This window comes from Bidens hawaiensis, unplaced genomic scaffold (assembly GCF_021521415.1).
Source record: "Bidens hawaiensis isolate Kalapana, Puna unplaced genomic scaffold, B.hawaiensis_p1.1 tig00006251_1, whole genome shotgun sequence".
NCBI lineage: Eukaryota > Viridiplantae > Streptophyta > Magnoliopsida > Asterales > Asteraceae > Bidens > Bidens hawaiensis.
This window is the reverse complement of record NW_027491414.1, coordinates 126816-137422: the sequence shown is the minus strand read 5'-3', so window position 1 is coordinate 137422 and position 10607 is coordinate 126816. Positions and strand designations below refer to the sequence as shown.

The 10607-nt window shown below is 37.4% G+C and overlaps 1 pseudogene across 1 annotated transcript; it reads left to right on the top strand.

Moving 5' to 3' along the window:
* Positions 1-1228: 1228 nt before the first annotated feature.
* LOC143631742 (protein NRT1/ PTR FAMILY 4.4-like) lies at positions 1229-3884 on the top strand (annotated as a pseudogene). The gene is made up of 5 exons (XR_013153422.1): positions 1229-1365; positions 1459-1685; positions 1934-2365; positions 2445-2594; positions 2992-3884. The product of XR_013153422.1 is annotated as a protein NRT1/ PTR FAMILY 4.4-like (transcript).
* Positions 3885-10607: the final 6723 nt, after the last annotated feature.

Sequence of the window (10607 nt, the reverse complement as noted above, 5' to 3'; positions counted from 1 at the left end):
GTATATTTGGCATCCCCTTATAGAAAGGTGTCGTTAATGTATTCTTATTAACGATTTCATTTATCTAAATTGTTGCTATTATTTATTGTTTTGTATACAAGTTGTGGAATTTCATATTATATATCTATTGTTCAAAAACTATGAAATTGCTCACCAACCTTTGTGTTGACAAAATCTATTTATTCAATGTTACAGGTTTGACTTTAGGTTGACTCGAGGACTTGAAGAAAAAAAACGTTATCGAGACTATTAGGATATTAGCAAAACGAACAATATATTATTTACTATGATTTGAATTTGGTTATTGTATGAACAAGTTATGTGACTCTTTGTGTTTTTATGAATTTAAATGAGTTGATTAAATATTGTCACTTAATAGTGTCGTGTGCGATGAACAATCGAATGCGCCCCGACGTTTCCGTCATGGTCGGGGTGTGACACCTAGCAAGATGATCGATCCTAAGTCGCTAATTTTATTCAATGAAGTTGGTGTGACAAAAACAATGAGTTATGTAGTTCTCATAATTAGAGTTGATTTTGTATTGAACGGGATAGACACTATATATTCTGGAGGAAAATTGTATTATTTGTGTTTTTAGTGTGAGAATCGTACATATATTTATTACAAGTGGTTTTTATGTGCATAGTTTTAATAAGTTGGAAAAATCATTGTAATCACATGGTAAATGCGTAAATGAAATGTAGAGTATATGCACACTGTATGACGGCAACACCATAATGCACCCTTTGTATTAATCTTTCCAACATTCAAACACACAATTGGCCTATATATATTTTTCTGATTTAAATTTTCAGGATTTCATCGACTTCCGGAAGCTGAATCATACTTTTGTAAAGGTATGTGGTGAGTACAAACTTAATGGTGTGGGCTATGATTAAAGATGACGAGTGTGTTTGTGAAGTCTAAACTTAGTGGGCTCAGTGGGCTCAGTGGGGGCCATACTATTGCACTAATACAAAGTCAACCTCCAGAAGTCAACATGGCGCAGTATGAGAAACATAGTACCCGTCTGTTCATTTAACGTGGTTCAATCTGGCTCAATCGGGTTACCATCACTCCTTGCTTTATCCATTAACAAATTTATTATTCAAGGATTTGGTCAATTGCGGATCCACAACAATGATGCATCTTCTAACCATTCATAGTATTATAAGTAGCAAGCCAACCACACTTCCTAACTTAAACTCTTAAACTATTTTCTTTCTACTAAATTATTTAGAAGATGAGTTCACATAAGTTGAATTACAACGAAGAACCATGTGTTGATGACTATGTCGATTGCAGAGACCGACCATGCAAGCACAACAAACATGGCGGCATGCGCGCTGCTCTTGCCATCCTCGGTACGTAAACTTTCATATCATATGAATTAATCTTGTTTAATATGTAAGTTAATTAATGTATGTATGTGGTGAATGCTTTTACTAATTAAACAGGTCTTCAAGCATTTGAGATGATGGCTATTGCTGCAGTTGGAAATAATCTCATCACATATGTTTTCAATGAGATGCATTTTCCTTTATCTAAGTCTGCTAACGTTGTCACCAACTTTGTGGGCACTGTTTTTCTTCTTTCGCTCCTTGGAGGCTTCCTTTCCGACTCGTATCTTGGAAGTTTTCGTACCATGTTGCTTTTCGGCTTCGTTGAGCTCTCTGAAAGCCAAGTTGTTTCTTTTTATAACAGATAGGTCACAAATGACAGAAACACGCCGTTTAAAAAATATTTTATGTGTATTGAATAATGAAAAGTAGATCAGTTTTGTACAAAGAGATTATAATGAAAATAATAATGCTAAGCAACTAATGAATAGTGACTAACAAAGAAACTTAAAATAATAATAACAGCTATAATATATCGCTATGATAGATTATAAACTTAATTGACAGAATAGTAATGGTTTTGTTTTTGTAGGGATTTATATTGCTATCTATACAAGCCCATCTGCCTCAAATGAGACCACCAAAATGTGATATGGTGTTGAGTGCTAGCGCATGCGAAGAAGCACATGGGCTAAAGGAGTTCGTATTCTTCACAGCAGTCTATCTGGTGGCTTTAGGAAGTGGTTGTTTAAAACCAAACATAATCTCTCTTGGAGCAGACCAGTTCCGGAAAAAAGAGTCTAAGAAGCTATCAACTTACTTCAATTGTGCCTATTTTGCTTTCTGCGTCGGTGAACTCGTTGCACTAACGGTTCTTGTATGGCTGCAAACACATTCCGGGATGGATATAGGGTTCAGTGTTTCGGCTGCAGCCATGGCTGTTGGATTAATATGCTTGCTCTGTGGAACTCCCTTTTATAGAAACAAGCCTACTAGTGGAAGTATATTCACTCCAATTGCTCAAGTAACTAAAACATAATATTTAGCTTTTCACCTCCGCTTTCTATGTGTGTATTCATCGACGCTTGTCACGACTATTTCAGGTTTTTGTAGCCGCAATCACGAAGAGCTTCGCAAGTTTGTCCTTCCAGCTTAGAGATGCTTCATGGAAGCCAAAGTGCCATTGTCTTACACCATAATGTCTCCACTCAGTCGCATGGCGGTAGCAGCCTCCTTCATACCGATAAGTTCAGGTCATTTTCTCGTAACTTATGGTAAACTTGAAACGAAGTAGAAATGAATTTTGAATGTTTAGCAACTAACGATTTTAAGTCGATGATGATGCCCGATTTTTTATAGTAATTTATTCACCTTCAAGGGGTGATGATGCAGTGGTAAGTATTGATTCCCCTCTAGCGGAGGTTTTAGGTTCGGATGTTGCTTCCACTGTTTTCTTTCACCATAACCTCTTGAATGTCATCTGTCAAACACAAGCTGAAGCTTTACCTGATCTTATTGGTTATCAGGGTATTGGTGGGTATCGTAAAAAACATATACAGTATAAGATTTATGTGTGAGTAGTACGTTTTATTATGTTAAGGGTTATGACATCTGTGTTTTAAGCTTGTTTTGCATTTCAACTTCATGCAGGTTCTTGGATAAAGCATGCATTAAGATTCAAGATGATACTCGTAGCAACGAAAGCCCGTGGAGGTTATGCACGGTGTCACAAGTTGAGCAAGTGAAGATACTCCTTTCAGTGGTTCCTATTTTTGCCTGCACCATCATCTTCAACACCATATTAGCTCAACTCCAAACATTCTCCGTTCAACAAGGCAGTTCCATGAACACTAAACTCACCACAAACTTCCAAATCCCACCGGCTTCCCTACAATCCATTCCTTACATTATGCTGGTATTCCTAGTCCCCTTATATGAGACCGCTTTTGTCCCCATGGCACGCAAAATCACAGGCTGTGAGTCAGGGATTTCTCCATTGCAACGAGTCGGTATTGGTCTCTTCATTGCAACATTCTCCATGGTTTCAGCTGCAATAGTTGAGAACAAGCGAAGAACAATGGCTTTAAGAGATCCTAAAGACACCATATCAATCTTTTGGATTGCACCGCAGTTTCTTGTGTTCGGGGTTTCTGAGATGTTCACTGCGGTTGGGTTAATCGAATTCTTCTATAAACAATCAGTAGAAGGCATGCAATCTTTCTTAACAGCAATGACATATTGCTCGTATTCATTCGGGTTCTATTTAAGTTCTCTTTTGGTGTCCCTAGTGAACAAGGTCACTTCTAGGTCCGGTCATGGCGGATGGCTTAGCGATAACAACCTTAACAACGGCAGACTAGACCTTTTCTACTGGTTATTAGCCGGTCTAAGTTTCATAAATTTCTTCAACTACCTTTTCTGGTCAAGGTGGTATTGTTACAACCCGCTGTTGGTGGGCCGCCAAGTCAGCCCTAGCGGGGAAAAGGATTCAAGATCCTCAATGAACGACATTGAAATGGGCTAAGAAGGGCTAACAACATCATCATGGCTTGAAAATAACATGTTTTCATTCAGTCTATGCATTATTATAAATACTATTAATGAAAGATTAAAAAAAGAAGTTTAATTTGCTAGAGATGATTATTGCGATAAGTGATCACCAAAAGAGCATCAAGTGCACCATTTTAGGGGGTTTGACTTTATTATTGTTGTATTGTATGTGTATGTGTATGTGTATGTGTATGTGTATGTGTATGTGTATGTGTATGTGTATGTGTATGTGTATGTGTATGTGTATGTGTTTGACTTTGAATATGTAAGGGTCCATCATGAAAGCTTTAGCTACCTCTGATTTGCAATATATAAGAAAATGTTAGGTATAAAGCCATCAACTAATATGCTTTAGTGATATAATAACTACACAGGTTAAAATGGGATGTTGTCTCCAAATTTGCTTTCATTACCTTTGTACATGTTATAATATATTTTCTATTTTGGGTGGAATCAACACATATGTTAGTGGTTGTTTGGTGGGGTTCAGCTGTCCCATACACTTTTTCTATGGTCATGTTCATTATTTATGCGTTATAGATGCATGCATTTACTATAACACATCTCCTTTTTGTTTTCTATATGTTGTACACAATTTTGCAAAAATTACAAACAATTTTACTAACTTGTCATATATACAAAAAGTCTACAAGATAGTTAAGTTATAACCGTGTGCAAGCTAATATAAAGATCATGAGAATTTAAGTATTTATAGCTAGACATTATAAGTGTATATAAAGATGCAACTTGTCTACACCTCCTCACACAAATTAATTAAGATCATGTGCATAAATCTATATCTATACCATCTAATAAGTAAAATAATAGTTGTCATGTGTGGATCTAATCCATTATTTTAATCTATTATTGAGGTATTTTTCCGTTCAAACCCTTTACTCCACATAAAAAAACGCGCGGAACTACCCCATACGGCCATACCCAATTTCATTCCAAGCTACCCAACTTGAAATCTAAGCCCTAATTCCTTGTCCTTCTCTTTCAACTGTGTAATCCTCCGCACCATTATGAATTCCGAAAGCCGAATCCCTTTCCTTTCTTTCTCTACTGTGTAATCATTGGTGTTCTCAACAATCTAATCTGCTACTAATCGATTACCTGTCTAATTTTGTTTAATACTCGCATATCTCGCATCTAGCTATATTCAGTTATTTCAAATTGGCAATATATTTTATGTATTGTTGTTATTTGTATTATGTTTTGCACTCGATTTCATCATATTATATTTTAAATCTTTTGAGATGTTCATTTATATACCTGAAGATGAAACATATTTGGTTATAGTTGTTTTGTTGTGTGTTTTAATTTAGACATAATGCATGTTTATGAGGCGACTATCATTGATGTTTATGCGAGCTTCTACTTGATGTTCTATTTTATGGCATGTGAATTTTTATGGGTTTTGCTCAAATAAATGAAAGAAGAAGAAGCTGATTATATATATGAGAATCAAGAAAATTTGAAGTTCAAAGCACTTGAAAAAATTTTAAAAAAATAAAGAAAAATATATATATATTTTTTTTGAAAAACCTACTCTTGCTTTTTTTTTTTCAATTATAACCGATGGACTCGTTCATTACCATACATAAGAAAGATAAATAAAAAATTAAAAGACTTTGCCATATGTTTCATGATCTACTATGCAAAAGATTTCTAGCCATAAAATCGTTCTCATTGTAATTAATCGGTAACCAACTTATGGAATTGGTAACCAACTTATGGAATGTTTATTATTTCATAACTAGATTTCATACACATCCAAAAGCCCATAATTGTGTTGGTACTGTTGGATTCGATTTGTTTACTCCATTATCAATTGTGCTGTGCATCTTGGTGCTCTAAGTTTCATAAATTTCTTCAGTTTTTTTTATTTTTATTTTTACTAACAATAAAGTGATGAAAATTTCATTTATATCTACGCATGTTTGGCATATGCCAAGATTTAATTGAGAAAATGGATATTGATCGTTAGGGTAAATGATTAAAAGCGTGACAATTTTTCTTATAATAAATGATATCAAGTAAAAGACATTTTTTTAAAAGGCCCATCCATAATTTGGTAAAAAATGAAGGAAAAGATTTTCGTTGAGATAAAATTTTACAAGAGAAAGAAAAAAAATGTTTGTACTAGAGTGTGTGTAAATACAATATATTCACAAATGTTTGATTTTTCATCCATGCTTTAGATTTTGGATAACCTAAAGTGATTATGTCCCCCAATCATCTTCCTCTAAAAAGAATTAGGGTAAACTATAAGACAAGACATGTTTTCATATTCCTGAACCTTTTAGCGAACATTCTTTATCACTACCTGTTATGGTCCTCATGACAACAATTTCAGCTTGTGGGGGAAGTCTTTTTCCATTCTATTATTAGCGTAAATTCTTTTTGTATAAGTATATTAAATATTCTTTAAAATAAAATAAAATCTTTTAACAGAAATAAAATTAAAGATCGTGTGAGGTTCTATCATATGAAGTAATGAAGAGCAACTAGAAAACTTGAGTTGTGAGGTAAACTTATTGTTTAATGAACACTATAAGAAACAATCATGTTAAAACATGGTATTTGAATGTTACAGTACTTTGCAATATTGCGTACTCTTTCACTTTAATTAAATTTATCTTTAAACTCTACTTGTTTTCAAATGTTTTTGATAGAATGTAATCCCCTTCCTCATCATTCATTATAATCATCTGTATATAATTACATATGATAATCTTCTAATTAGGATAGTGATACAACATTATCTCATAAATATATGGAGAGATTTAGATCCTAATATATGTGTAACCGGTTATACCCCCACAGTCGAAGCGGGAGGGGAACGTAAGCTGAGACTGGAGCGGAAGTCATTAAACAGAACCCGCGGTAGCCCTTTCGTAAATATGTTAGCGATCTGATAGCGCGAGGGTATGTGAAGAACGCGGACTTTGCCCCGCTGAACGAGCTCACGAACGAAGTGAATGTCAAGTTCAATGTGTTTGGTTCGTTGGTGCTGAACCGGATTGCCGGATAAGTAGATGGCACTTACATTGTCACAACACACAATTGTTGCTCGATTAAGAGGATGCCGCAATTCTAATAGAAGATTTCGCAACCAAAATACTTCTGCCACGGCATTGGCCACCCCGCGGTATTCTGCTTCGGCACTTGATCGGGAAATCGTCACTTGGCGCTTTGAGGACCATGAAATGAGGTTGGACCCGTAGTATACGCAATAGCCGCTAGTTGACCGGCGAGTGTCCGGGCATCCCGCCCAATCGGCATCTAGAGGGAAGGCTCCGAAGAACCGCTAAATGTAAGGCCAAGTGAGGCGGTCCCTTTGATATACCTTATGATACATTTCAGTGCGTGCCAATGATCTATTTTTGGTGCATGCATGTGAAGACATATCTGTTGGACAGCATAACTGATGTCAGGGCGAGTGAATGTTAAGTATTGTAAAGCTCCAGCAAGGCTTCGGTGTAAGGTTGGGTTGTCAAAGTCGGTGCCCAAGGAGTTGCTTAGTTTTGCCAGAGTGTCCACTGGAGTGTCTACCGGTTTACATGCTTGCATGCCAGAACGTTTTATGATCTCATTTGCATATAGTTGTTGAGACAAGAACATGGTCTGCTTATTGCGGGATACGAAAATACCGAAAAAAAATTCAAGGGTCCGAGATCTTTCATATCGAACTCATGTGTAAGATGAGACATGAGGTCGTGTCGGAGACGATCCGAGGAGGTTGTTAGAATAATATCATCGACATATAAAAGTAGATAAGCCGTGTCGGTACCATGGTGAAGTATGAAAAGTGAATTGTCACAACGACTTTGTATAAATCCCAACCGAATAACAAAATCCGTGAATCGTTGGTACCACGCTCTCGTTGCTTGTTTGAGATTGTAGAGAGACCTTTTTATTAAGCAAACATGGTTCGGTTAATCTTTGTTTCTGAACCCCATAGGTTGATACATGTACACGGTCTCGTTTAATTTTCTATGTAGAAATGCAATGGTAACATCCAATTGATTTATGGACCAAGACTTGGATAGAGCAATAGATAAGACTGTTCGAATGGTGGCTGGTTTCACGATCGGACTAAATGCTTCCCCACAATCTATTCCAACCTATTGTAAGCGCCCGTCACACACCAACCGTGCCTTATATCGTTCCAATGTACCATTCAAATTAAATTTATGTTTAAAGAGCCACATGCTTCTGATTACATTCATGTTCGGCTGTCGGGGAACCAATTCCCAGGTTTTATTTTTAATAAGAGCATTATATTTGTTGATCATTGCTTGGTGCCATTCCGGTATGGATAAAGCAAAGGTTGGGTTCTTGGGTATAGGTACAATGGTGGATGAGTGGAGATTAACATGTCGTTTAGGTTTGGTAATACCATCCATGGCACGGGTTCGGATGGTGCGAGTCGGCTGGTGTGAAGGGGCATTAGTTGGGGTTTGTGGCAGAGTGTGAAATGTAGAGGAAGTAGGTGAAGTAGAGGTATTATGGGGCTGAGGGGATTGTGGGGAGTGGGTCGTGGTTGAAGGTTGGGCTAGAGAGATAGTGGGTTGAGAGAGTGGGGACGAGGTATGTTGCTGTGTGGTTGGGATCCATGGGAGAGTTTGGAGATGAAGAATTAAGAAGGGGAGCTGGTGGGTTAGTTGGGATTGGACTAGTTGGTGTTAAGTTGGGTGGAGTGGATTGAACATAGTCCCATAGGTGTGGTGGGAAGGTATTTAAGAATTCATAGGAGGTGGGAGGTTGTGTGATAGTGGTAGCAAAAGGAAAGGTAGCTTCGTCAAAAGTGACATGACGAGAAATAATTATTTGTTTGGTTTTTAAATCGAGACATTTATAGCCTCGATGGGTGGTGGATATCCAAGAAAGACACACGGGTTAGATCAGGGACTAGTTTATGAATTGTGGTGGAAGGTATTAGAGGATAACAAAGGCACCCAAATACACGTAGGTGATCGTAAGCGGGCGTCTGATTGTAAAGGAGTTGGGTGGGGGTTTTAAAATTATGAGTTGAACTTGGTAGTATATTTAAAAGATAAGAGGCCATGTCTAGAGCATGATGCCAAAAGTGAGTTGGGAGCGATTCATTGGCTAGAAGAGTGCGGACTATGTTATTAATTGATCGGAATTTCCGTCCTGCTTTACCATTTTGGGAAGACGTATGAGGGCAACATAGACGGAAAAGCATACCATTTTGATTAAAAAATTGTTGAAAAGAAGAGTTGATATACTCTTTACCATTATCACACTGAAATGTTTTCATCTTGCGTTCGAATTGGGTTTCAATTTGTTTTGTTAAGGTGCAAAAAGTATAGTAGGCTTGAGATTTTCGGGCTAGTGGGTATGTCCATAGAAAATTGGTAAAGTCATCCAAAAATAAAATATAATATCGATGACCACTTGTACTCACGATGGGTGAGGTCCATAGGTCGCTATGAACAATATCAAATGGTAATAGAGTGCAAGAATTAGAACCATTAAACAGTAATCGAGTACTTTTTCCAAACACACATGATTGACATACATGTTTATTCAATTTCTCAAAGTTAACAGAACAAGAAGTTTTTGAAGTACGTAATAAATTAGATCCTGGGTGACCGAGACGTTGGTGCCACAATTGGGAAGAGATGGCTGCAAAAGTAGACGGTGTCTGATGCTTGGATCCACTAGATGGGAGAAGAGGATGCAAATCACCGCTGCTGTTGCATCAAAGGATAGGGATCCGGGTCTTGTAATCCTTCACAAGAAAAACAAATGGGTCAAATTCAATTGAAATCCAATTGTTGATAACTAACCGACGAACTGAAATAAGATTTTAATAAGCTTAGGGGAATAAAGGACATGGTTTATGTGTAGTGGTGGGAAAGGTGAGGGTAGGTTTTGGTTGCCATATTCAATTACCGGGATGGTTTGACCGTCACCAACGATTATATTTTGATTGCTATTATTAAAAAACGATTGAAAATTACCTGGGTGATTCGTCATATGAGAAGTTGCCCCGGTGTCCATGACCCAGCTATTCGGCGGATTAAGAGACATCGTATAGAGTGCATGTTCAATGTCGGTCGGGGCATATGCGGTATTATACGTCTGAGTGGGACGGGGACCAAGTATACCATTGCCGGTTCCGGTGGTGTTGGGCCTCGTGGGATAGGGGCAGTGTAAGGCCAAAATGTGACTTGCGATATCAAAGTACGAAACCGGTTATATATTTATGGTCAAGATAATATTTAATGTCGGCGAGCAAAACCGGACACGAAACGAGAGCTTCGGGACGCGCATTTAGCTTCAACGGAGGAGAGCTTATAGAATGTTAGTTGTTTGGTTACAAATAGAGCCTTATGTTGTTAGTTTTAGTGTGTGTTTGTATGGTGTAAACATCCACCCAAGGGGAGCTCACCTTGGATGGGTCGGTTCGTGTTTAATATACTAAATCTTTCAACCGATAACGAGATCGTTCATTTATTTTATCTTTATATCATCTATGTTCGGTCGTTTGTTTATACCGCACCCGTCTCGAGCACTTATCAAGAACAAAGCCGTTCGTTGTCGGTTCCGGTTTCGGGACCTACGATTGGTATCAGAGCGGGTCGAATCTTATGATTCACCTTTCTTCTTGATATTTGGGTTCTATTTCCGCTATTATCCGAACCTAGACGTTAAAACCCGTTGAAATTAGAAAATAAAGT